Source organism: Myotis yumanensis, unplaced genomic scaffold (genome assembly GCF_028538775.1).
Source record: "Myotis yumanensis isolate MYYU_CA2020_CCGP unplaced genomic scaffold, mMyoYum1.0.hap1 SCAF_6, whole genome shotgun sequence".
Classification (NCBI taxonomy): domain Eukaryota; kingdom Metazoa; phylum Chordata; class Mammalia; order Chiroptera; family Vespertilionidae; genus Myotis; species Myotis yumanensis.
In genome coordinates, this window is record NW_027223757.1 from 25,096,426 (window position 1) to 25,118,669 (window position 22,244).

A 22,244-nucleotide genomic window follows, 5' to 3' on the forward strand; every position below is an offset into this window, starting at 1 on the left:
TCTGTGTCAGAGAATAAATATGCTAATTAATGATGACTAAATAAAGTACAAATCACTTCAACCTAGAAGCACTTTAATAGTGCCAAATTAGAATAGTTTTTGAGTTACTAGAACAGCATTTTCTGAAAACTGTGAAAGTTTCCTTGGACACCTTCCATTTGAATACAAATGAGTCCCAACCCAATTAAATCTTTGAGAAGAGATGAACTTACGAGAGACCTACATGGCACCCCCTTTTTAGCAATGTATTGATGGATTGGAGACAAAAAGTAGGTAGTCAAGAGCATTCCATAAAATTGAGGGAAATGAGAGGGGAGGTTAGTAATGACCAAGACAATTTTAACAGGGAAGGTGATAAGGTTTACTTCTCCTTTCCTAGTAATATGTATGCTCTCTAATGTGGAGTCTTCTAGTTTCTTTCAATGACTGTAGAATATTGGAGAGGATGTGGATAAATAGCACATATGTGTAAGCCTACAGGGAATTCCAAGTTCCTGGTTGAAGATACATTTTAAACACACCTTGATCTGCTTAGTCACTCCAGTGCCTGGGCTTTGTGGGTGTTTGTTTTCCGTCTGACTGTGGGCTTCCTCTGTGGAAATTTCTTTTTGTGCTATTGAGAATGGTATATATGAAATCTCAAAAGTCAAAGGAAAGGTAAGTGACTAACTTGAAATTCCTTGAAGATAAAATGGGGAAATTTCACAAAGGTCCCACCAGGCGTGGAAAATAATGAGTCTGAAAGTTTTTGGGAACTGATCATATAAGCACACAAAATCAACGAACAGCTAGAGTGGGAAAATTTATTCCCCAGTGAGTCCCTATGGCAGCGATGCTGAGTCATCCCAAAGCCTGCATCACCAATAAATCCCCCAAGCTGGACCTCTGTTACCCCAGAAAACATGACAAAACTCACACAGAAATCCTCACTGTGTCTGGAAAAGTGCATTTCAAAATCACATTGTTCAATCAAATTAAAATTTAAAATACATATATGGTTGGATATCCATACTCAATATAGCTCTCCATGTGAAATATAGTATAAAGAACATAGAATTAAGAACCAGAACACTTGAATTGAGAACAATCTCTACCTCTGAGGCAGGCTAGTAAGAAGCTAGAGAAATTCCTTGGCAAGTGGAATAAGGGAAACTGAAACAAAATAATTAAACAAGGCCAAACAATTTGAGCAATTTACAGCCACAAGGTTTTATATTCCTTAACCAAGGACACTTAGGAGCAAATGGTTTACACATTCCAGACCATCCCAGGGCAGACCTGCCTTGGTCCTGGTTCTTCTTCAATGACATTCTTTAAAAATGAAACCAAGCAAAAAATAACCCTGACCTCCCCATACACATATTTTGACGAATCAACATATCAAAGGAAACACCAGAAAAGCTAATGAACCTCCTCTAGGATTTCCACCAAGAGCCTCAAGACAAAGGACCCACTACATTCTTACTAAACCCACATGCATGCCTGGCATCTCTGCTCTCTTTCTCTGAAACTCTAAGGATCACCAAGAGACTTGAAACCAGGAAATCAGCAGATAGTGGCAGCTTGTCTTGAGCTTAACCCTTGAACCTATCTCCAAGGTCCCCTATTTCTCTGACTTTCCAGTGAGCTAAGAGCACCAGCCCCCAGACTCTTTCCTATTGCTTCTTCTGTCCTAAGCCCTTCCTTTGTTTTACTCTCCCCAGCTGTAATAAACATATGTTCAAAATCACCTGGGCTTGTATTGTAAAATCTTTTCTGCATTAAGTAAGGAACCCACACACTATCCGCCAACTCAAGGCAGACCTGTTCTGGGCCTAGTCCCTGTCCTGTAATACCTCTGTTCTCCTGGAAAATCTTTGATTCTTTGAACTTCAGTTTCCTATTTATAATATGGAATAACTAGAGGCCTGGTGCATGAAATTCGTGCATGGGTAGGATCCCCAGGCCTGGCTGGCAATCAGGGCCACTCGGGGCCTTCGGGCTGCTGGCTGGGGCCTTCCTCCATTTCATGTCGCCCCCTGGTGGTCAGCGTATGTCGTATCCAGCAGTAGAGCTCATGGTCGGTTGAACTCCTGAGGGGACAATTTGCATATTAGCCTTTTATTACATAGGATAATGCTTTTCTTACCTAAATTGTTATGAAGCTCAAATGAGGAAATAAATGTGAAGGCACTTTGCCAACTAAATAATTATTCAAATATAACTTATTATTACTTTCATCATTATAAGCAAATTGTATAATTGGAAAACCTCTATATTCTCTGATGCTAGGGTTATACCTACAAAATACATGCAAACCAAGACTAATTCTAGAGCTGTAGGCACAGGAGTGGGAGTGGGGGTTCTCCCTTATTTTATTTTATGTTATTTTATTTTCAGATCAACTTAAAATAAGTTAGGAATCACACAAAGGTGATTATCCACTTCCCCTCAACTTATTCCACCAGAGATTTCTCTGGGTTAATAATGTCCTTACTAAAGTGAAGGACATTATTTTTTTTTTTTTATATAACTGAAGTGATAACTGAAGTGATTAGGAGTGCAGACTTCGGCACCATACGACTTAAGTTCAAATTCTGGTTTGGCCTCTTACTATCTGTTCAACCTTGAGAAAATTTCTTGATCTCTTTGAGTCTCTTTTTCCCCATTTGTGAAATAGAGATAACTGTTTCTACATAGAAAATTCTCAGTAAATGTTACTAAATCGTAGTTTGAATGACTTCAATCAATTAAGAAGAGCAGTAAACAGGCAATACTTTTCTTCTTTATATCCCTTGAATAGGTCAATTTGCTCCAGAGTAACTTGCTCAGCTGTTAGTCCACACAGTCCCCCCATGCACAGCAGGGAAAGGCACTCAATCCTCAGGACACTACCACCCTCAGTGGAAAAAAAGTCTTTAATGACAACTGCCACTGGTATCCCCACAGTGGTTCTCAACCTTCCTAATGCCGTGACCCTTTAATACAGTGCCTCATGTTGTGGTGACCCCCAATTCCATTGTTACAAATTGAACATAATTAAAGCATAGTGATTAATCACAAAAACAATATGTAATTATATATGTGTTTTCCGGTGGTCTTAGGCGACCCCTGTGAAAGGGTCGCGACCCACAGGTTGAGAACCGCTGCCCTAGAACTTGGCAGTGAACAACCTGCTCTTCCTTATGTGTCTCTGAAACTCACTCTCCTCTTGTGGAAAAAAAAAATCAGTTCTTGGGTTAGAACATGCTATATCCTCTCATAATCCTAAAGAAGTTGTGATTTTCTTTCTTCAGGTCTTTAGATTGACTTCAGGGTCCGGTACCTCATTCTAGCCAAGGACCCTCTTTTGGGCCAATGAGAGACAGTGTAATCTCAGGTTCCCGGGGACTGGGAAAAACAACAGAGAACTTTTCAAACAGAGTAAGTGAGGTTTGCATGTTCAGGCGAGGTTAGCACCCTTCCCACAACCTCCCCCCATAGAGAACCCAGCTAGCAAGACAAGGAGTAGATTCTGAGCCTTCCTGACAGTTCAGGAAACAAACAAAGCCTTCAAATGCCTTTGCTTGCCTCTCATCTTCACTAGCTAATGCAAAATAATAATAACAATAACTACTTGTTACATTGTGGAAGAACATGATGTCTGAAGAAAGAAAAAGTATTGAACCCAGCCAGCATGGCTCAGTGGTTGAGCATCCACCTATGAACCAGGTCAGGGTTCGATTCCCGGTCAGGGCACATGCCCAGGTTGTGAGCTCGATCCCCAGTACAGGCATGCAGGAGACAGCTGATCAATGGTTCATGGATGTTTCTATCTCTGCCTCCATCTTCCTTCCTCTAAAATCAATAAAAATATATTTAAAAAATAAAAAGTAGGGGAAGTTAATATTAATGGTGTGGACAAACAAGGGGGTCTGTGGAAAGTAATCTCAAAGGGTGATCTGATCATAAATTCCTAACTGGGAAGCTCATGGTGGGTAGTTACACCCCAGGCATATGCAGTAACTTCTTCAGTAAAAGGTTTATAATTGCCCTAAGTAAGCCCTGTCCATTGTTTCTGTGCATCTAGATGCACACACCTTTGAAATGACTTCTTTAAGACCTCTCCTTCATGTGATCTTCCCTCCTTCATCTCAAATGCATAAAATACATTGCAAAACAGTCATTCTCCAGAGCTTTTGAGATCTTGCTCCCTGGTATATGTCATTATTTTGGCTCAAATCAACTCTTATAAAAACTCTCTACAGATCTGGATGTTTCTTGTGGCAACAATGGTAATTAGGATGGTAAGAGCAGGTTGCAAGCAGCTGAGCCTGTTGCTCTCAGGGATCCAGTGTAGACAAGCACTTGGCACCACCAAAACTCCCTCCTCACTCCATCCAACCTCTCCTCACCGTCTCTTCTGGTCCAGTCACTTCTCCAGCCCTCTTTGATATATCCTGGCCCTTTCTATCCATGCCCCTTCTCCCATCACTACTGTAAAGGGTCTGCTTCGTCTCACAAATAACTACCTATGATGGAGCCACATGCTTTGCTCTTAAGCCACTGGAGTGAGCCCATGGTTAACCCTATCATATACCCCTGGGACTGGGGTAGCAGTTAAGCCTTAGCTTCAGCAAGAAAAGAAACCAAGAAGTTCCCTTCTCACAGGACCTGTAATTTGACCTCCTTCTCAGAACAGAGATAAGAGGGATGTGGTTTCTACTTACTGGCCTAAAAGCCCATTATACAGTCATTTTACAGAGGCCCAAAAATGGAAGCCCCAGAAAGACTGAACATTTTATGAGAAATTTTATAAGGAGAATCTCCCAGCATGTCTTAAAACCAAGAGACAATTAAACTACACCTGAGTGTCAAAACTGCCAGGAATTTCCTGAGACCTATCAAAGAGATCTATCAACATCAATCACCCTGGGAAGACTGAGTGTACAGTGAAGATAATACCTTAGACAAGCGGAGTGCTTTGGTTTACAAAGGACTTTCATTTTTACAATCTTTTTTTGATCTACATAACCTAAGGAGGAAGTCAGGCCAGATATTATTATAATTCCTATTTTAGAGATGACAAAAGGAATGCTTCAAGAAGCAAAGTGACTTCTAAAATCACAAAGCTGCTAAGTGGAGAATGGGGTAGACTTTGCTTGACTTCTAATCTGTTCTTTCTGAAAAGAGCTGGAATTTGAGTGTGGTTGGTAAACAGAGCAGGAAAGAAGCTGTCAACAGCTCTATTTGCTGCAGCAGTTACTTTTGGGGCACCAAACACCTATTAGATCCCTTCTGTTTACACAGGTACATCAGCTCTAGGCCCCCACAATGAGTCTTCCTGGCTATTTGTCTATAAACTACTCTCTGAGGGGAGGATCGCAGATGCCCAGGGGCTTTCTCACCTTCAGTCTCTCCTGTAAGTCATTGCATTCATCACTGCTGTTGCTACAAAGCTACCTGTGAAGGTAACACATGACCCACTGTCATACCTTCCTGAGTCACCAACCATGTACTCAGTGCCTGCTCTGTGCCAGGTTCTTTGCTAGGCACCTGGAGCAGATGACTTCATCAGGTTAAGTCATGAGCTAAGTGAAAGGATGGAAAGATGCAAACAAGCAAGTCCAGAATTGTGTACAAAGAACAGAGGAGGGAGGGATGGCAAAGGAGAACATCCGATCAAACACATGATCAACTTCCTAAACTGAGAGTAGGAAAGGAATAGTTTTATGCTTAGGATGGCCAACATCTCCACATTCCTGAAGGACATCTCAGAATGAGAGGTAGAGGCCTCTTCCAGAGGGATAGCAACATGCTGATAAGAAAGAGGCAGGTTCTAGGGTCTGACACACCTGAGTTTAAACCTGGGCTCTACAATGAACCCTCCCTGGGGTGGTTACAGTCCCTCTTTTTACCTGCATTTCCTGGTATGTACAAAATGGGGCAGCTGTAGTGCCTACACAGCGTAGTCTGCTTTGAGGATTAGCCCACTGGGCTTCATTTAATAAAGGGCTCCAACACTGGCACCCCTCTAACTCTGGGTCCTGAACAAGAAAATTCCTTTACCCCTCAAGGATCTCATCTATTAAAAGAATTAGAACAGTACCTCCTTCAGAGGGTTGTTGTAAGAATCGAATGATCTAATGTGTGTGAAGTCCTTAATACTGGCCCTGGCACATGGTAAACGCTCACCAAATGCTGTGTACAAAACCATGTGGCTCACATCGCAAGAGTGAAATTCTTCCTGGCAACGCTTTTAATTCCCTTTCAAACTGGAGTTCATGCTCCCCATGAGGGAACCAGGGCAAAACAGAGCTATTGTTACTGTCTTCAACTTTTCCTGGGTTGTGTAGGAGATGAAAATATGCTACCCCAAAATACGCCAGTTGAACATAATAATTATTTTGAGCTGGAGGCCACTGAGAAGAAGCAGACACAAGAAAACCTGTCTGGCCTCCCCCACTCTACCAGGAAGGACAGGGTGATTCTTAATCACAGAAGACAACCCTGGGCTAATAAGAGATGACACCAAAGGAATCTCTATAACAAACTTTACTGAAACAACTCTTATCTTCTATTAGCTTCCCCCACACATTTATTGTCCCACAGTTTGCCACCCCTAAAAGCCTAAACCCCTTTTATTTGTTTTGTCACTTCTCTATAAAATTATTCTCTATGGAAACCAAGATGGCGGCATAGGTAAACACGGGAGTTTGCTGCCTCGAACAACCACTTCAAAAATACAACTAAAAGACGGAACGGACATCATCCAGAACCACAGGAAAGCTGGCTGAGTGGATGTTCTACAACTAGGAGGAAAGAGAAAAGCATACTGAGGCTCAGAGGAGGCGCAGTGCTGAAGTAAAATACTAAGGTTCGGAGTGCATGTGGAGCGGGCTGGAGGCTGAGGGCGCGGTTGTTTTCAATCGGGAGGGAGTCTCAGGCTCTGAGCTCCAGTTCCGGGCGAGTCTCTAAGGACCCAGACTCATACGGGAGAAGCGGGACTGTCTGGCATCGCTCAGAACCCTAGGGCAGCTCTCTCTCCGTGGGGCTTGCAGCGACTACTGGGACACTGAGAAGCAGAGCCTCTGAGGGCAAGACTGAGAGCAGCCATAATTGCTAACCCCGCCCTGTTGATCCCGTGGGACCCGCCCCGCCCAAGCCCTGCAGGGAGGCTTTTGCTGGATAGCCTCAGGCAAAGGCTAGATTAGCACCTCCCTAGAGATCCAGGAGCCAGGAAGCCCAGAGGTCAGAGTGGGACCATCCAGCTTTAAGCTCCGTGGAACCATAAAAGACACACTCAGGAGGCAGACTCAGTGAGCACCAAAGCCCCATCGAAGCAAGTCTAGCCCCAGAGGGGTGTCTCCAGCACAGAAGTTCTCCCACCGCAGACACAGCAGATTCTCACAGCCAATTGACCTGGAGGTCAATTCCTCACAGTGATAACTACAACAATCAAGGCTTAACCACAACAAGACTGTGCACAAAGCCCACAAGGGGGTGCACGAAGAGTGTCTACCTTAGGTAATTGGGACACTTAGCACAGAAAGGCACTCTATCGACACAGCGAAGCATAAAAAAATGCCGAGACAAAGAAACAGGACACAAACGACAGAATTGGAGGAAAGCAAACTGTTGGATATAGAGTTCAAAACCACACTTTTAAGGTCTTTAAAGAACTGTTTAGAAGCCCTCGAAAAGACTGGTAAGACCGCCGATAAATGTAGTGAGATCCTCAAGAAATCTAATGAGACCCTCGATGTTGTGATAAAGGACCAACTAGAAATTAAGCATACACTGACTGAAATAAAGAATATTATACAGACTCCCAACAGCAGACCAGAGGGTCGCAAGGATCAAGTCAAAGATTTGAAATACGAAGAAGCAAAAAACACCCAACCGGAAAAGCAAAATGAAAAAAGAATCCGAAAATATGAAGATAGTGTAAGGAGCCTCTGGGACAGCTTCAAGCGTACCAACATCCGAATTATAGGGGTGCCAGAAGATGAGAGAGAGCAAGATATTGAAAACCTATTTGAAGAAATAATGACAGAAAACTTCCCCTACCTGGTGAAAGGAATAGACTTTCAAGTCCAGGAAGCGCAGAGAACCCCAAACAAAAGGAATCCAAAGAGGACCACACCAAGACACATCATAATTAAAATGCCAAGAGCAAAAGACAAAGAGAGAATCCTAAAAGCAGCAAGAGAAAGAAAATCAGTTACCTACAAGGGAGTACCCATACGACTGTCAGCTGATTTCTCAACAGAAACTTTGCAGGCCAGAAGGGAATGGCAAGAAATATTCAAAGTGATGAACACCAAGAACCTACAACCAAGACTACTTTATCCAGCAAAGCTATCATTCAGAAGTGAAGGCCAGATAAAGAGCTTCACAGATAAGAAAAAGCTAAAGGAGTTCATCACCACCAAACCAATATTATATGAAATGCTGAAAGGTATCCTGTAAGAAGAGGAAGAAGAAGAAAAAGGTAAAGATACAAATTATGAACAACAAATACACATCTATCAACAAGTGAATCTAAAAATCAAGTGAATAAATAATCTGATGAACTGGTGATTGTAATAGAATCAGGGACATAGAAAGGGAATGGACTGACTATTCTTGGCGGGGTGGGGGGAGGAAGGGGTGTGGGGGTGAGTGAAGAGATTAGACAACAATCGTGCACCTATGGATGAGGACAGTGGGTGGGGAGTGAGGGCAGAGGGTGGGGTTGGAACTGGGTGGAGGGGAGTTATGGTGGGAAAAAAGAGTAACTAATGTAATAATCTGAACAATAAAGATTTAATTAAAAAAAAAAGAGACATATCAACTGAAATTAATGCATGATTCAGAATTTTCTTTTGTTATAATGGGTATTATTGGAGTAACTAGTGAAATTTGAATTAAGTTTGTAAATTAAAAAATTATGTTATATCAATGTTAATTTCCTGATTTTGTTAACTGAACTGCAGTTATAAAAATATTATTTCTATAATTAAGATATACACACTGAAGTATTTACAAGTAAAGAGATATCATGTTTGTAACTGACTTCCAAATAGTTTTCTAAAATTTACATGTGTGACATATAAATAGACATATACAGAGAGACATATGTATAAGTATCGAGAGAGAAAGGTAAAACAAATGTAATAAAATATTACCATTTGAGGAATCTGAAAAAAAAAAAAATTATTCTCTATGAATATGCTTTATAAGCACCAGCTCTAACCACCCCTTTGAATTACTCATTACTGGGTTCTCACACATGATCTGCACCATGCATGTATTAATAAACTCTGGTTCTTTCTTGTTAATGTCATTTGTTAGTCTAATTTGTAGGGCTGTAGGCAGAAGACCTAGGAGGTAGAGAAAAAAGGTTTATTTCCCTTCCCAGCTGACAAGTCATCCCAAACAACCCTAGTTCTAAACTATTGTCAGGAGCCAGACGGTCCCCACATCTGACATGGCTCGAGTGCTGAAGGTCAGCAGCACTGTCCAGCTCCAGGGCTCACCTGGACTGCTTGCTTCTACCCACCCCTCCTTTGGATTCAACATGAGGCTGTCTGAGGAGGAGCCTCTACCACAGTGGGCACTGATCTCATGAGGTATTGCTTAGAGTACAGCTGACCAACAGCCAAAATAATTGACACTGTCACCATCTCTATTATGCCTGTGATCAGCATGGATCCACAGTAAGGTGAAGATAACCTTGAAGCAAGCTTGATGCTTATGAAAATAAGGACTGTGAATTTTAGAGTTGTTATATGTGTACACATTCGGTGTTTCTTAAATTTGTCAAGTTCTAAACAAATCCCTGGACAAGGGACAGACAACTAGAGACAGCCATCTCTACCATACAAAGCAGTGAGCTATAAAGACTGAGTACACATCAATAGAATTTAGATTGTGTCTCAAAAGGAAAACAATGTATGGCGACTGCTAAACGCTGGCATTGCATCCAAGAGGCAGAGCTCACCAAGGACAAGGCTGAGCTGACATTGTTTCATATTTGGTGCCATGGAACAGAGAGCTGAGGTCAAGGACCTGCAGAATGCAATGCCCCTAATCCCAAGAGAGTGTGCCATTGTCCAACTAGAGTATTCTTTTGGATCACAGAAATTCCCTCCTTTCTATCTTTATTTTCCCAGGGTTTGGTTCAGAATGCATCCTCATAAATGTTAGAGGATGATGACAGATATTCCATGTTTAAAACAAGAAATATTTCAGAGTTAATGTTTTTATATGGAGAGATGCATATATAGACATACTTGGGTATAATATACACCTACATGCGTGAACACATGTGGATATAGTCAGTAAAAATGTAAATCTGCATTATCTTATAAGACAAAGATTGAACTGGTAGGTCTAGCATAAGCTAATGAGGAACTAATACTCTTGTGTCTCTCTCTTTACCATTAATGGTAAGAACCATTAGCCACTGACTTCCTCTGAGAATGAGCCCAACACATATATTCTAAATGAAGAAAGAGCCAAGCATTTACTTCCAGGATGACTAAGCACTTATGTGTGTGTGTGTAAAAGTTTATTTTATAAGGTCATGTAATTCATAGGAAATTATAGCTGGGTGAATACTGATTGTGCCACATTGAAGAATCATTTACTGTTTTAAGTGTACAATCCCCATTTTCATCACCATTTTTCCATTTAAGGAGCTGCTTAACCTGCAAGTGTTGATGGAAATATCTAAGGAAGTAACATCATAGTTACTATCCAAAGCCAAAAACACCCATCCTATCGCCACAATGTCTGTCTCCTTTGAGATAAAAGGGAAAACACAACGTCTGGAAACTAACGCCTTCTCAACACATTGCATTTGAAGTCATACTTCATCTGAGTAGTTGAGACTTGATTGAAATTCCTACTTTTTGAGACTCTTATTTGCCTTGTGTGAGTCCATATTATACAGAATCCCTCTCATTTTCTGGCATTAGGGGGCAATAGGAAAAGTTCAAGAAAACTGAAATACTAAACTGGTGTCCTTTTCCTTTTTAATGAGAAGATAGAAACTGGGTTCTATAGAACAGTGAGGTAATGTTTATTCTTGGCAAATTTCCTAAACCTATTTCTAACATGTGATTTGGTAACATATTTTTTAAAATGTAGTTATCCCTATGGGTTTCTAGAAGCATCATATCCGCAAATAAATGAATAGACTTTTTAATGGTGGTTCAGAATGATTGCCTTTCATGCAAGATTGTTCATAAAGATATTGCATAATTCAGACTCACAGGAGGTATCTTAGAGGGTGTCTCTGCTGTCCTTGTTTAAGCAGTCTTCTCAATTATTTTCTGGTTTCCACTGTTACTCTCCCTTCCCCTGGCTGTCTTTCTGTGATAATCTGTACTTTTGAAGACTTTAATACTCTATAACATAGTGATTTTATTTTGAAGCTATTACATCAATGAGATCTTCATCCCCTTTTCCCATACATCCTGTATGTAATGGCCACTCTCATTATAGTCCAAGGGGAAAGGATGAGAGTGAGTGACAGTTCAGAAGGTCACAATGTTGGGGTAAGATCCATCAGACAGCAAAAGGATGTAAAGTGCCTGCCCATTGGATCTTGGTGGGTGACAGGAAGAAGAAGAGAGACAGAGAAGGGCAGAAGGTCCAGACTTGTAAGATATCACTCTAATGGTAGAAATATGCATTTGGGTGTAGGAAAGATGGAGGTTATTCAGGGCCTAGCAGTTTGTCTGGGATTCAGTCACATCAGCATGGAGGAGCCATAGCCCAGCATTGGGAGAGCGCAGTGGCTAGATAGAGGCACCTGAGGCAGCACTCAGGTTTCCCATGAACTGCACGGAACACACACTGTAACTAGAGATTTCAATGTGCCATGTTGAGAGACACCAAGAGAATGAAGACATCGTATATGCCCAGGTCCACAGTCTCCTGTGAGAGGTGTCAGGATGATGGCCAAATGGCCACGCAGGCAACACATGACCCTTGGATCTTGTCTCCCTTCCACCACCACAGGTCACACGAACCTCATCCCTCTCACATCAAGATGCCACCTTGAATGACTGAGCAGTTCTCTGAAATAGTCTAAATCAGAAGAGATAGCGAGGTCATAAACTGTCAAGCTTAGAGTCACTTTCCCCTTCTGTTAAAAGATAATTTTAAAAAAGATAAAACCATGATTCTCATGCGTTAAATGTTAAATATTTTATTAATGCAAGTTATGAGGGAACCGTTAAGATTTTGTAGTAAATTTAAAGGAGAACTCAAACACACACACACACACACACACGTAGTCCAGCAGGAAGACTGAAATGAATCCCCCAAATTGGTCAATGCACACAATGCAATAACTAACTACCGTTGCAAGGCACATTTGCATTACTATAGGTAATCTAGAACTTACAGACTGTAAAATAGCTCAAGGTCAATGGGAGGCAGAGATAACCCAGAAGGGTGTACTAGAGAGGGCAGTCATCTTTTTGCCCACTTATGTCTTTCACAATTTTCTCCAATATCTGCTAGCCAGGGCTGGGACTCTTGCAAAAGTTCAAATCTGTTATAGAAATTAAAGTTCCAAGTTCTTTGTATATTTTAGAAGTTATGAGTACATTTGCAACTTTCTATGAAGTCGCCTTCCAGGGACACTACTGTCATCTGCCACGAACATCCATCGGACTGATCCCTCATTAGCTCTGTAGGACTAATGGTGTCTTACTGAGCCAAAGACTCTCAGAACCTGAAGTGTTCCTTCCTGTGAAGGGCCCTTTAAGCCAGTGCTGCCAGGGTCTGAACTTTGACAAAGTGAGAAGAACCCTTCTCACTTGAGTGCCAGCCTCACTTATATGAGAAGCCACAGAACCGTGATCCACAGGCATGCATCATCTCAGAGAACTGTGCTTTAGCTTTCCATTGGAGCCCCTCTTTCTAGGATTCCTATTAAGATCATGCAGGTCAGTTCAAAGAGTTATCTGAGATACAGGAAATTATAATTAGAGCCATCCTTTCATTCTTTGGCAATTTTAAAAAGCCTGTTTGTGACACTATTTCATCCATCAATCTGTCCACCCATCCAGCCTTCCAGTTGTTCAGAGCAGGCCAGGCACTGGGCTAGGCTTATCAAAAATTAGTAGACGCTTCCTAAATCCTATCAAATGAGTTCTTTCCACCGAGTTCTGTCTCCTGATCTGGGGTAATTAACATAGTGTCTCAGGGAAGGAGCAAGGTGCATGAGCCAAAGAAACCCCAACTTAGTAGCTCTCTCTCTCTCTCGCTCGCTCTTTCCCTCTTTTCTGGCAAATTATTATCATCTGCAAAATATGAGGGTGTAACTCTCACCACCTGTAACCTTCTAAGGGCCACCGCGCAGCTTGGTCTCAGGTTCAGGCCAATTACTGGTAACACGTACTCTCTTCCTCATATTCTTATTTTACTTCCACATCAGTCATTCATGCAAAATGTTACATTTTCAGTCCTTTCTGATGGGTTTACTACCAGGATAGTATCATTTATCATATTATAACTAATATAATTAAGCCATAATCCCATTAATTGATATATAGCCTAATTAATGACTGCTTTGGACTAGAAGTATTTCTTCTTTCACTAATCATGAATGATTTCATCATTTCTTAATTTTTTATCACTTTCTTCTCAACTCCCGACTACCCACTGGATTTTCTAATTTGTGATTTATAACTGGGGTTTCTTATATTATAAAATCCAAATTCATCAGCCTCTCCCAGAATCTAGTTGTGTTTTTTTTTTTTTCCAAGCATCATCTTTGTGACCTATTAGGTGTTCCAAGTTCCCAGTTTGTTCATAATCTGGACCCTTTCCAGCTTTCCATTGTCCCACAAACATTGCTTTTTGTCAAGCTGGTGCTGAGGCCCAGAAATATAAAGAAGAGAGAATGCCCTCCAGAAGTTCAAAGCTACTAGATGGGAATAAAAAAGACACAGATGTTTAATTCAACACATGGAATAACTTACTTAAAAAATTGTTTTAATTCCTCACCGAGGATATGTTTTTATTGATTTTAAAGACAGAGGAAGCGCCGAACCGGTTTGGCTCAGTGGATAGAGCGTCGGCCTGCGGACTCAAGGGTCCCAGGTTCAATTCCGGTCAAGGGCATGTACCCTGGTTGCGGGCACATCCCCAGTGGGGGGCGTGCAGGAGGCAGCTGATCGATCTCTCTCATCAATGTTTCTAACTCTCTATCCCTCTCCCTTCTTCTCTGTAAAAAATCAATAAAATATATTTAAAAAAAAAAAAAGACAGAGGAAGCAGGGAGAAGGAGAGGGAGAAGGAGGGGGAGGGGGAGGGGGAGGGGAGGGGGAGGGAAGGGAGGGGAGGAGAGAGGGAGAAAGAAAGAAAGAAAGAAAGAGAGAGAGAGAGAGGGAGGGAGGGAGGGAGGGAGGAAGGAAGGAAGGAAGGGAGACCAATGTGAGAGAGAAGCATCAATAGGTTACCCCATATGCACCCTGACAGGGATTGAACCCATGACCCTTGGGTATACTGGACAAAGCTCCAACCAACTGAGCCACACCAACCAGGCCTTTCTAAAAATTTTGTTACTAGATTTGAATAGGCTATTCCAGGACATGGTGAGCTTTCTTTTACTTTTTAGCCAAAGCCAACAGACCATCCTCCGGGAGTAGGAGAGGACATAAATAAAATAGCCTCTAAGCATCGATGTTTCTGGTGGGTTGCCTCATGGGATAATGAAGAACCAGCTCTGACCAGAGTGAAAAGGTCAGCCCCTGCAGCTGTCTCCTTCTCCCTGTCCATCTAAGGAGAGGCACGCTGGGCGCGAGGAGCAGGGGGACATGGCAATTGGAGGATGGTGATCAAAGGAGTTTCTGTTTGGGAATGCAGATTTAAATTCATATCCTTTCTCATTAAGCAAATATTTGCCCCGTGCCAGTGATGTGAAATGTCTAGTGCAGACTAAATGAGAGATGTTTGCAGAGAACATAGCCCATAACAGCACATAAACAATGACTAGGAGTTCCTTTTGGCCACCAGTGCCGTGTTGTTCTCACTTACATCACTCTGGAAAAATCCTGCTATGTAACATGAGGATTAGCAAAATCGAAGTCTCTGTCCTACTCCTTCAAGTTCAATGAAAAGCCTGTCTGCTCTTTACTGTGTTTGTAGCATAATAAATTTCTGTAACACCACTCATGGGCATTCTGTGTCTGCAATGGACCAACCCCCCCCCACCCCCCCACCCCCGTCAGCAGTGAGGAGGTATTTGTGTGTGCTCTCCCACGTGTTCTAGATATAGTATTACTTCCCTGAGGACAAGGATTATCTTTGGATTTGCATTAAGTTTACCACAGAGCCAAATATATTAAGTGATTATAAAGATGTTCATAAAAATGACAGAGGGGACTTTCCTTCATGCAATGCTTGTCATTTTTCAAACTCTAGTTACAAAAGAAGAACAAAGCGTTCAATCGGTTCTCATTCCAGTTTGTACTGAAGAAAAAAAAAATATGTGAAAAGACATAAATGTTTGACTAGTTGTACGGTAAGAACCCTTATCTGGAAAGGAAGATGACAATGCTAATGATGAATTCACTGAGAAAATGCATTTGATAAACCAGATTGTCATCTTTTGTTTCAAATCATGCAAAAGGGATTGGGGGACACTCCTAACCATAGTGTGTCAACCAGAAAGGTACTTTACAGGTTTTCAGATATCATATTAATGATTGCAACTGTTTCCCAGCAAGCTCTAACCACTGATTATTACCAAAAAAAAAAAAAAAAGATGTCTGACTTTATGGTTAATTTATTGTATGATACACCAGCGTCTCTCCGGCCATTGTTTTGTCATATACAGCACAGCTATGATGAGCCTAGTGTCTGACTGCCTCCTGGAGTATTACCAAAGGCCGTGGTACGACATTAGCAGAGGACATCCAACTCTTGGTTATCAGCTTCTAAGGAAGGAAGCCTGAGCCATCATCACACAACCCAGATGGCATTACTGGGATGCCACACAGCAGAAGGAGGAGGCTGCAAACCAGTGGCAAATGGGGCAGGTGAATGGTTCACCCCGGTTCTGCATCCTGATATCTCAGAGCCCACCGCTAAGTGTGAGACACATGACATGCTAGTTGGGGACCACTCAGGTTCCTCTGCTGCCTGCACCCTCCTGGCCATTCTGCTGGCCTACAGCTTGACCTCAGGTCTTACGCAAAACCACAAAGGGAAAACAACTCCTCTTGTGTTTCATCTTTTCTCTCTATGCCCTTTCCTTCTTCCATTTGGAATCTCCCAACTAAGACCAAGTATATAATTTTGGGGGCCAAGTGCGAAATGAAAATGAAATGTCCTTCATTCAAAAATTATTGAAGAATTTCAAGATGGTGACAGCAGAGCATTAGACAAAGTCTTGGGATGGGAGGATGGGAGGGGGGAGGGGTAGAAGAGGTCAATGCGGGGGAGGGGGGGACATATGTAATACTTTCAACTATAAAGATTTAATTTAGAAAAAGAAATTACAAAGAAAGAAAACACAGTACAGACAAGCTTTGCTTTGCACAGGTTCTAATGTGCATAGATTTCAGTTACTATAAATAACTGTCCTGTCCCTCACCAACATGGTTCAAATTTCAGTTACCATGACATAGTAACCATAAGTAACTCTTAAAGTACAAACTTCATTGTTAGCTCATCTGTCCCTGAATCATTATATAAATACAGATGAACACCATGATCCATGTACAATCACATCACTCTTCCAAAATCCATTTGTCGCTGTGCATCTATTAGACAGTTTATACACATACAATAAAGCTGTTTCCTTCTGGCCTCCCACTGAAAAAACCACATGACATTTTACAAAAATGGGTGTCCCAAAGAAGCAACTGGCTGACAAAGATAAAAGCCTATCAAACAAATGAAAAGTGATCATCTTGGAAGTGCAATTTGGATCAAATGCAAGTGAAATTACAGAAGAAATAGCTAATGTGGAAATGCTAACATAGTATTGCTGTTTTTTGAAAGATTAAATTTGCAGTCAGAGGAACCTAGTAGTGGAGGTGACATAAATGAGGACTGTGCTTATAATGAAAAGGATAAAAATGTCCCAGATGAAGTGACCCGGGCAAAAACTTTACATTAAAGGAATGCTCAGATATTTCATACCGTTGCATGTGAGAAGGATAAAATGTTGAAAACACAAACTTAATTTAGTTCTGAGTATGACAATTCACAGAGGCACCGAAAAGGTGCTGACTCCATATCATACATATACAGTAAGGGGGTAACAAGCACAGTTCAAACTACTACTGACTGATTTTTTTCAGTGTGATAACATATACATAATATAAAATTGACCACTGTAGCATTTTTAAGTATACAGTGCGGTAGCATTAAGTACATTCACATTATTGTGCAACCATCGCCACCATCCATACCCAGAAACTTTTCATTTTCCCAAACTGAAACTCTGTATCCATTTCCCAAGGTTTTTACAAAGAAATAAAAATACTTTAACTCCCAGTGTCTAATGTGTCTGTTTTAAATTATAGCATACTAAATTAATCATATTTTTTATTTTCCTATGCATTTATAACAGTTTTCAATGTCATGACAAATATTTTTAAAGGTCACAGAACAGTTGTAACTTTTCCATTGATTATGAAGATAGCTTTGCATGAGTTTAGTTTGCATGGTCGTTTTTATGGTCCTTCACAACCACATAAAACAAGGACTTGCCATAGATCAAAATTTGTGAGGTAAAATCAAAGTGGTGCTCAATGGAAAATCTGGGTTTACATGCTTACATTAGAAAATAGGAGATTCCAGCAATATACATATTTATCTAATCATCATATTATACACCTTAAATGTGCAATGTTATATGTCAATAATATCTCAATAAAGCTAAGGGGGGATGAGAAAATGCTCAAGTTCAGTTATCTAAGTTTTCATGTTAGGAGCTAGATAAAGAACAAATTAAACCCAAAATAATTAGAAGGAATTAAATAAAGAAAGAACAGATATGAATTCTATAGAGAATGCATAAACAACAACAAAAAATCAATGAAATTAAATGATCCAACAACATATGTGCAAGCAAATACTGGTACACTAATGCTCACATAAGCTTTGTTAATAATATCCCCACACTGAAAATAACATAAATGTTTATCAAGAGGTGAATGAATAAATAAATTGTGGTATATCCATTCAATGGAATATTACCTTGCAATAAAAAAGAATGAGCTACTAATTTATGTAGCAACACAGATCTTAACATTTTGGAGCATCAAGCCAGACACAAAAAAGTGAATACTGTATAATTCTATTTTTATGATAATCTAAAATGAGCACATCTGATCTATATTGTCTGAAAGTAGATGAGTGGCTGCCTGGTGCCTGGGGTGAGGTGGGGAGATTGACTATAAAAGAGCATAGGAAACTTTTCAAGGTAATAGAAATGGTCTAGATCTTGATATGATGGTTACTTGGGTGTCTATATATGTCAAAATTCATCAAGTTTAACATGAGAATTTTATTGCAAGTAAAATACATAATAAACATGAGGAATACTAAACTGTAAGTTTGAAGGATATGTTCATGTAACTTTGGATTCTTGTGAATCAATAATATTGATGGTGGTGTAGGGGGACTGAACACTTTTACAATGATGTGTGTTTGTGTTCATATTTATGTGTAGTGATGGTAGCAAAGTGGTAGAAAGTTGGTGGTTCATTTTCCTGCTTCCCACCATTCTGCCCCAGAGGAAGCACCCCCTCTTCACTTTGCTTTCACCTACTTTTCGAAGTGCCTCTTTTCCAGCAGGCAGAATCTCCATTGTATGCATCAAGCATGTCAAACTCAAAGGCTAACATGGGCCAAATAAACAAGGTTTAAGTCTATGTGGGCCACAGAAAAACAAAAGCTTCAATTTTCATAGAAATGTAGGTTTATTTCAATAGAGACATGCTGAATACAAAGGGCTGAAATAAATTAGTAATTGTTAACATAAAATAATAGAACATTTTAATAAAAATTAATATTTTTCTTGACTATTAACTTACTAGACACTGAATAACTGCACAAATTAATAAGTGTAATGCAAATAAACCTAGTTTTTCTTGTTCTCTGAAAGCAAAATATTTCCTGTTGTGTAGATCAAACAAGTCAGTGCTAATGACGTGGCAATTGGCTGCTAAAATATTCGCTGCTAGTATTAGTGGAGAGAAATGGTGCGCCTGCACCTGCGCGCACGGCACGCAAGGGAAATGAATGCAGCACGGTATAGTAATTAGTCATTAGCGAATGTTGTAGTTCGTTAATTGTAACTAGTGGCCCGGTGCACAGATTCGTGCACATGGAAAGGAAATCGGGAGTCCGAGCCTGCATGCCCGGGGAGTTTCCATGTCCCTGTGAGCCACCAGGAAGTCAGGTGAGGAGTCTGTCCTCCTCCCCACAACTTCCTGAAAAAACATTTCCAAAGTCCCTTCTGCAGCCAGGGTCGTGCCTTGCCAGCCAGGAGGTTCCCAGTAGATGCCTTGGGCCGTACTGAATGCTTTCCACCACTCGGTGCGGATAAGAGACGCTCTGAGGTGAACGATATAAAGTTGGGGATCTTGTGGGAGTGGGGGTGCTCTCTTGCCCTTCAGATCCATCTCTCTTTGACTTTTACCCCAATTGTCAGTCAAACCTTGTAGCCACTGTTATATAGCTGCCTTCCTCTATAGCTCTGTGGCAATCAGTAAGGTATGAGATTTGATCTTGATGCCCTAGGCAGAGTTCTAGGAGCCTGGCAGCGATATCAGGCTCATCCTGGTTACTCTGAGTGTCCACGCTTCAACTGTTCTCCAGAGATTGTAACTGCAGGCTTATGGGGTACAAGGGATGTAGCACTGCGCTAAGCAGCAAGTGGCTGGGGAGGAGCCTGAGCCAGACCGAGCTCTGTGCTGCTCCCACTCACCCCAGCTCTGCTGCACCTGCCGCCACTGCAGCTGCACTCACTAGCTGTGAGGCTGGCTGCTGGCTGAGTGGCACTCCTGCTGTGGGAGTGCACTGACCACCAGGGAGCAGCTCCCATGTTGAGCACCTGCTCCCTGGTGGTCAGTGCATGTCATAACAAATGGTCGACTGGTCTTCTGGTCGCTCCAGTTGTTCGGTCATAACGATCACTTAGGCTTTTACATATAGAGATTGTGTATAACAAGATATTGTAAAAATTAAGTTATGACATTTTTATTAAAACGTTTTATATATACCATTATATTGGCTGGGCCGCAACAATATTCGTTGTAGGCTGCATGCGGCCCACAGGCCGTGATTTTGACATGCTTGGTATACATATTTACAATATGTTCAATCAGCAGTAAGGAAAACTACAGCCATCTGTGATCTCCTCTGTATTAAATGCCTTGACAAATATATAGCTGAAGGAAAGTACATTTTCTGCCCATACATAATTTACAGCCAATATATTGCTACACAGTGAGTGTTTCTCTCTCCCAGTTCCCAAACAATAAACCACCTACTTCCTCCGGGTTTTTCCAGGAACTAGGTCTTTCAGGCTTATTGAAGGGTGATAGTGGCCTCCTCCTCACCCCTCCCCTAAAACACACACACACACACACACACACACACACACACACTCACACGCTCACGCAGTGCAGTACTTCCTGGGGGAATTCAGACCCAGTCTGAACTAGTTAGAGCCTCCGGCAGTTCCTCCACAGCCTGCCACCTGAGAGGATGTGGGGCTGCCCTAGCAACCAGAAGCTACAACAGAGAGTGATGGGACCTCAAAACCTGTCCCAGATGGGGTCCCAACAGTTTCCTACTTTAAAAGACAGCCCTGTGTTCTTTCAGTCTTGGCCCTGGCGCAAAGGAGAACAGGCTTTATTCATTTCATTGGGCATTTCTCCTGGTCCTAAACCTCTTGTTCAGCAAACCAAAGCCAAGGAGCAGGCAAGGCAGAATCTGCCCTTCAGGGTTCCTTCCAAAGGCAGTGGCCGGCCTGGGCCTCCTACAGCCCTGGAAGTGCTCTCTGCTGCTACAGGCCTGTGCAGGCTGTGGAGACTTCCTGGGCTCTGCCTCACCCATGTCTTTTCTGTTTTGCTTCTCTTCATTCTTCCATGTAGCACCACTTGTAAAACTCAGAAGCTACCGACCTCCTCTCCTGAAACGCCTTCTTCACAAGCCACTTCTGTGAAGTGTGTGTGTGATACTTCATGGTTAGATTCACTTAACTGGGTCAGTTCTAGCTGAATGTTACAAACTATTGAACTTGGCAGAAGTCACAGAACGTTTTGTTTTCATAAACTGCCACTTGTATAGAGATTAAGTACTAGGCTAGGATAAACTACATCTAATCCTTTGATCCATACAATTTTATCATTCAAATCGATCATACCTAATATTAATATCCAATAATAGTTTCCCAAGCCAAAAAAAAAGCTGTGAGTTGGCTTTCTCCCCCGCCAAGTTCCAAGTTTTGGGGTCCCATTGTGACCTATGAGAAACACTGGTCTCCCTGCCTGAGGCTGAGTTGAGGGTGGGCAGCGTGCCCCTCACACAACCAGACAATGACACAGAGATCTGGACAAAGAGCCTTCTGCTCAGCACCAGTCTACAGCTTTCTATTGGGCTCACAGCTAAACTTCTGAGCCTCTGACTCACCAATCAAACCCCGTCCATTTTAATCATTTCCAACTCCCTCCCACATGTGCTTCCTGAGACCGGAAACAGAGAAGCAGACAAATGACCCACACATTGAGCCTAAAAACTCAAGACTATAAAGTTGAGTCTAAAACCTAAGTTTGTGTTCTTCTGTTGCAACAGAATTTATTTTGCTTCCAGAAATGCTGGCCAAAATATATTACTCAAGTTCTACTTTGAACTGAATGTCAAAAATAATTTTTTTTAATCTACTAGTCAAACAAAATATCTTATATTCTTTTGCTCACTTAGAGTGTCAGCTAAGTCTTCAGCTTGGAAAACATGTAAGTTGTCTCAAATGTCAGAAATACATATTAGATGAAAATCAGGTGTGTTTGAAAATATTTACGTCTTCTGAAAATTCCTTGTATTGCCTTTATAAAGTTTTATTTTTCAATAAATAATGCATAGAATTCCTTAATCTTTAGGAAGCATCTTATAACGGTCCCTAGATTAAAATGATAATATGTATATATATATATATATATATATATATATATATATATACACACACACACACACACACACACACTAGAGGCCCGGTGCACAAAAATTTGTGCACTGGCGACGGGGAGGGGGTGTCCCTC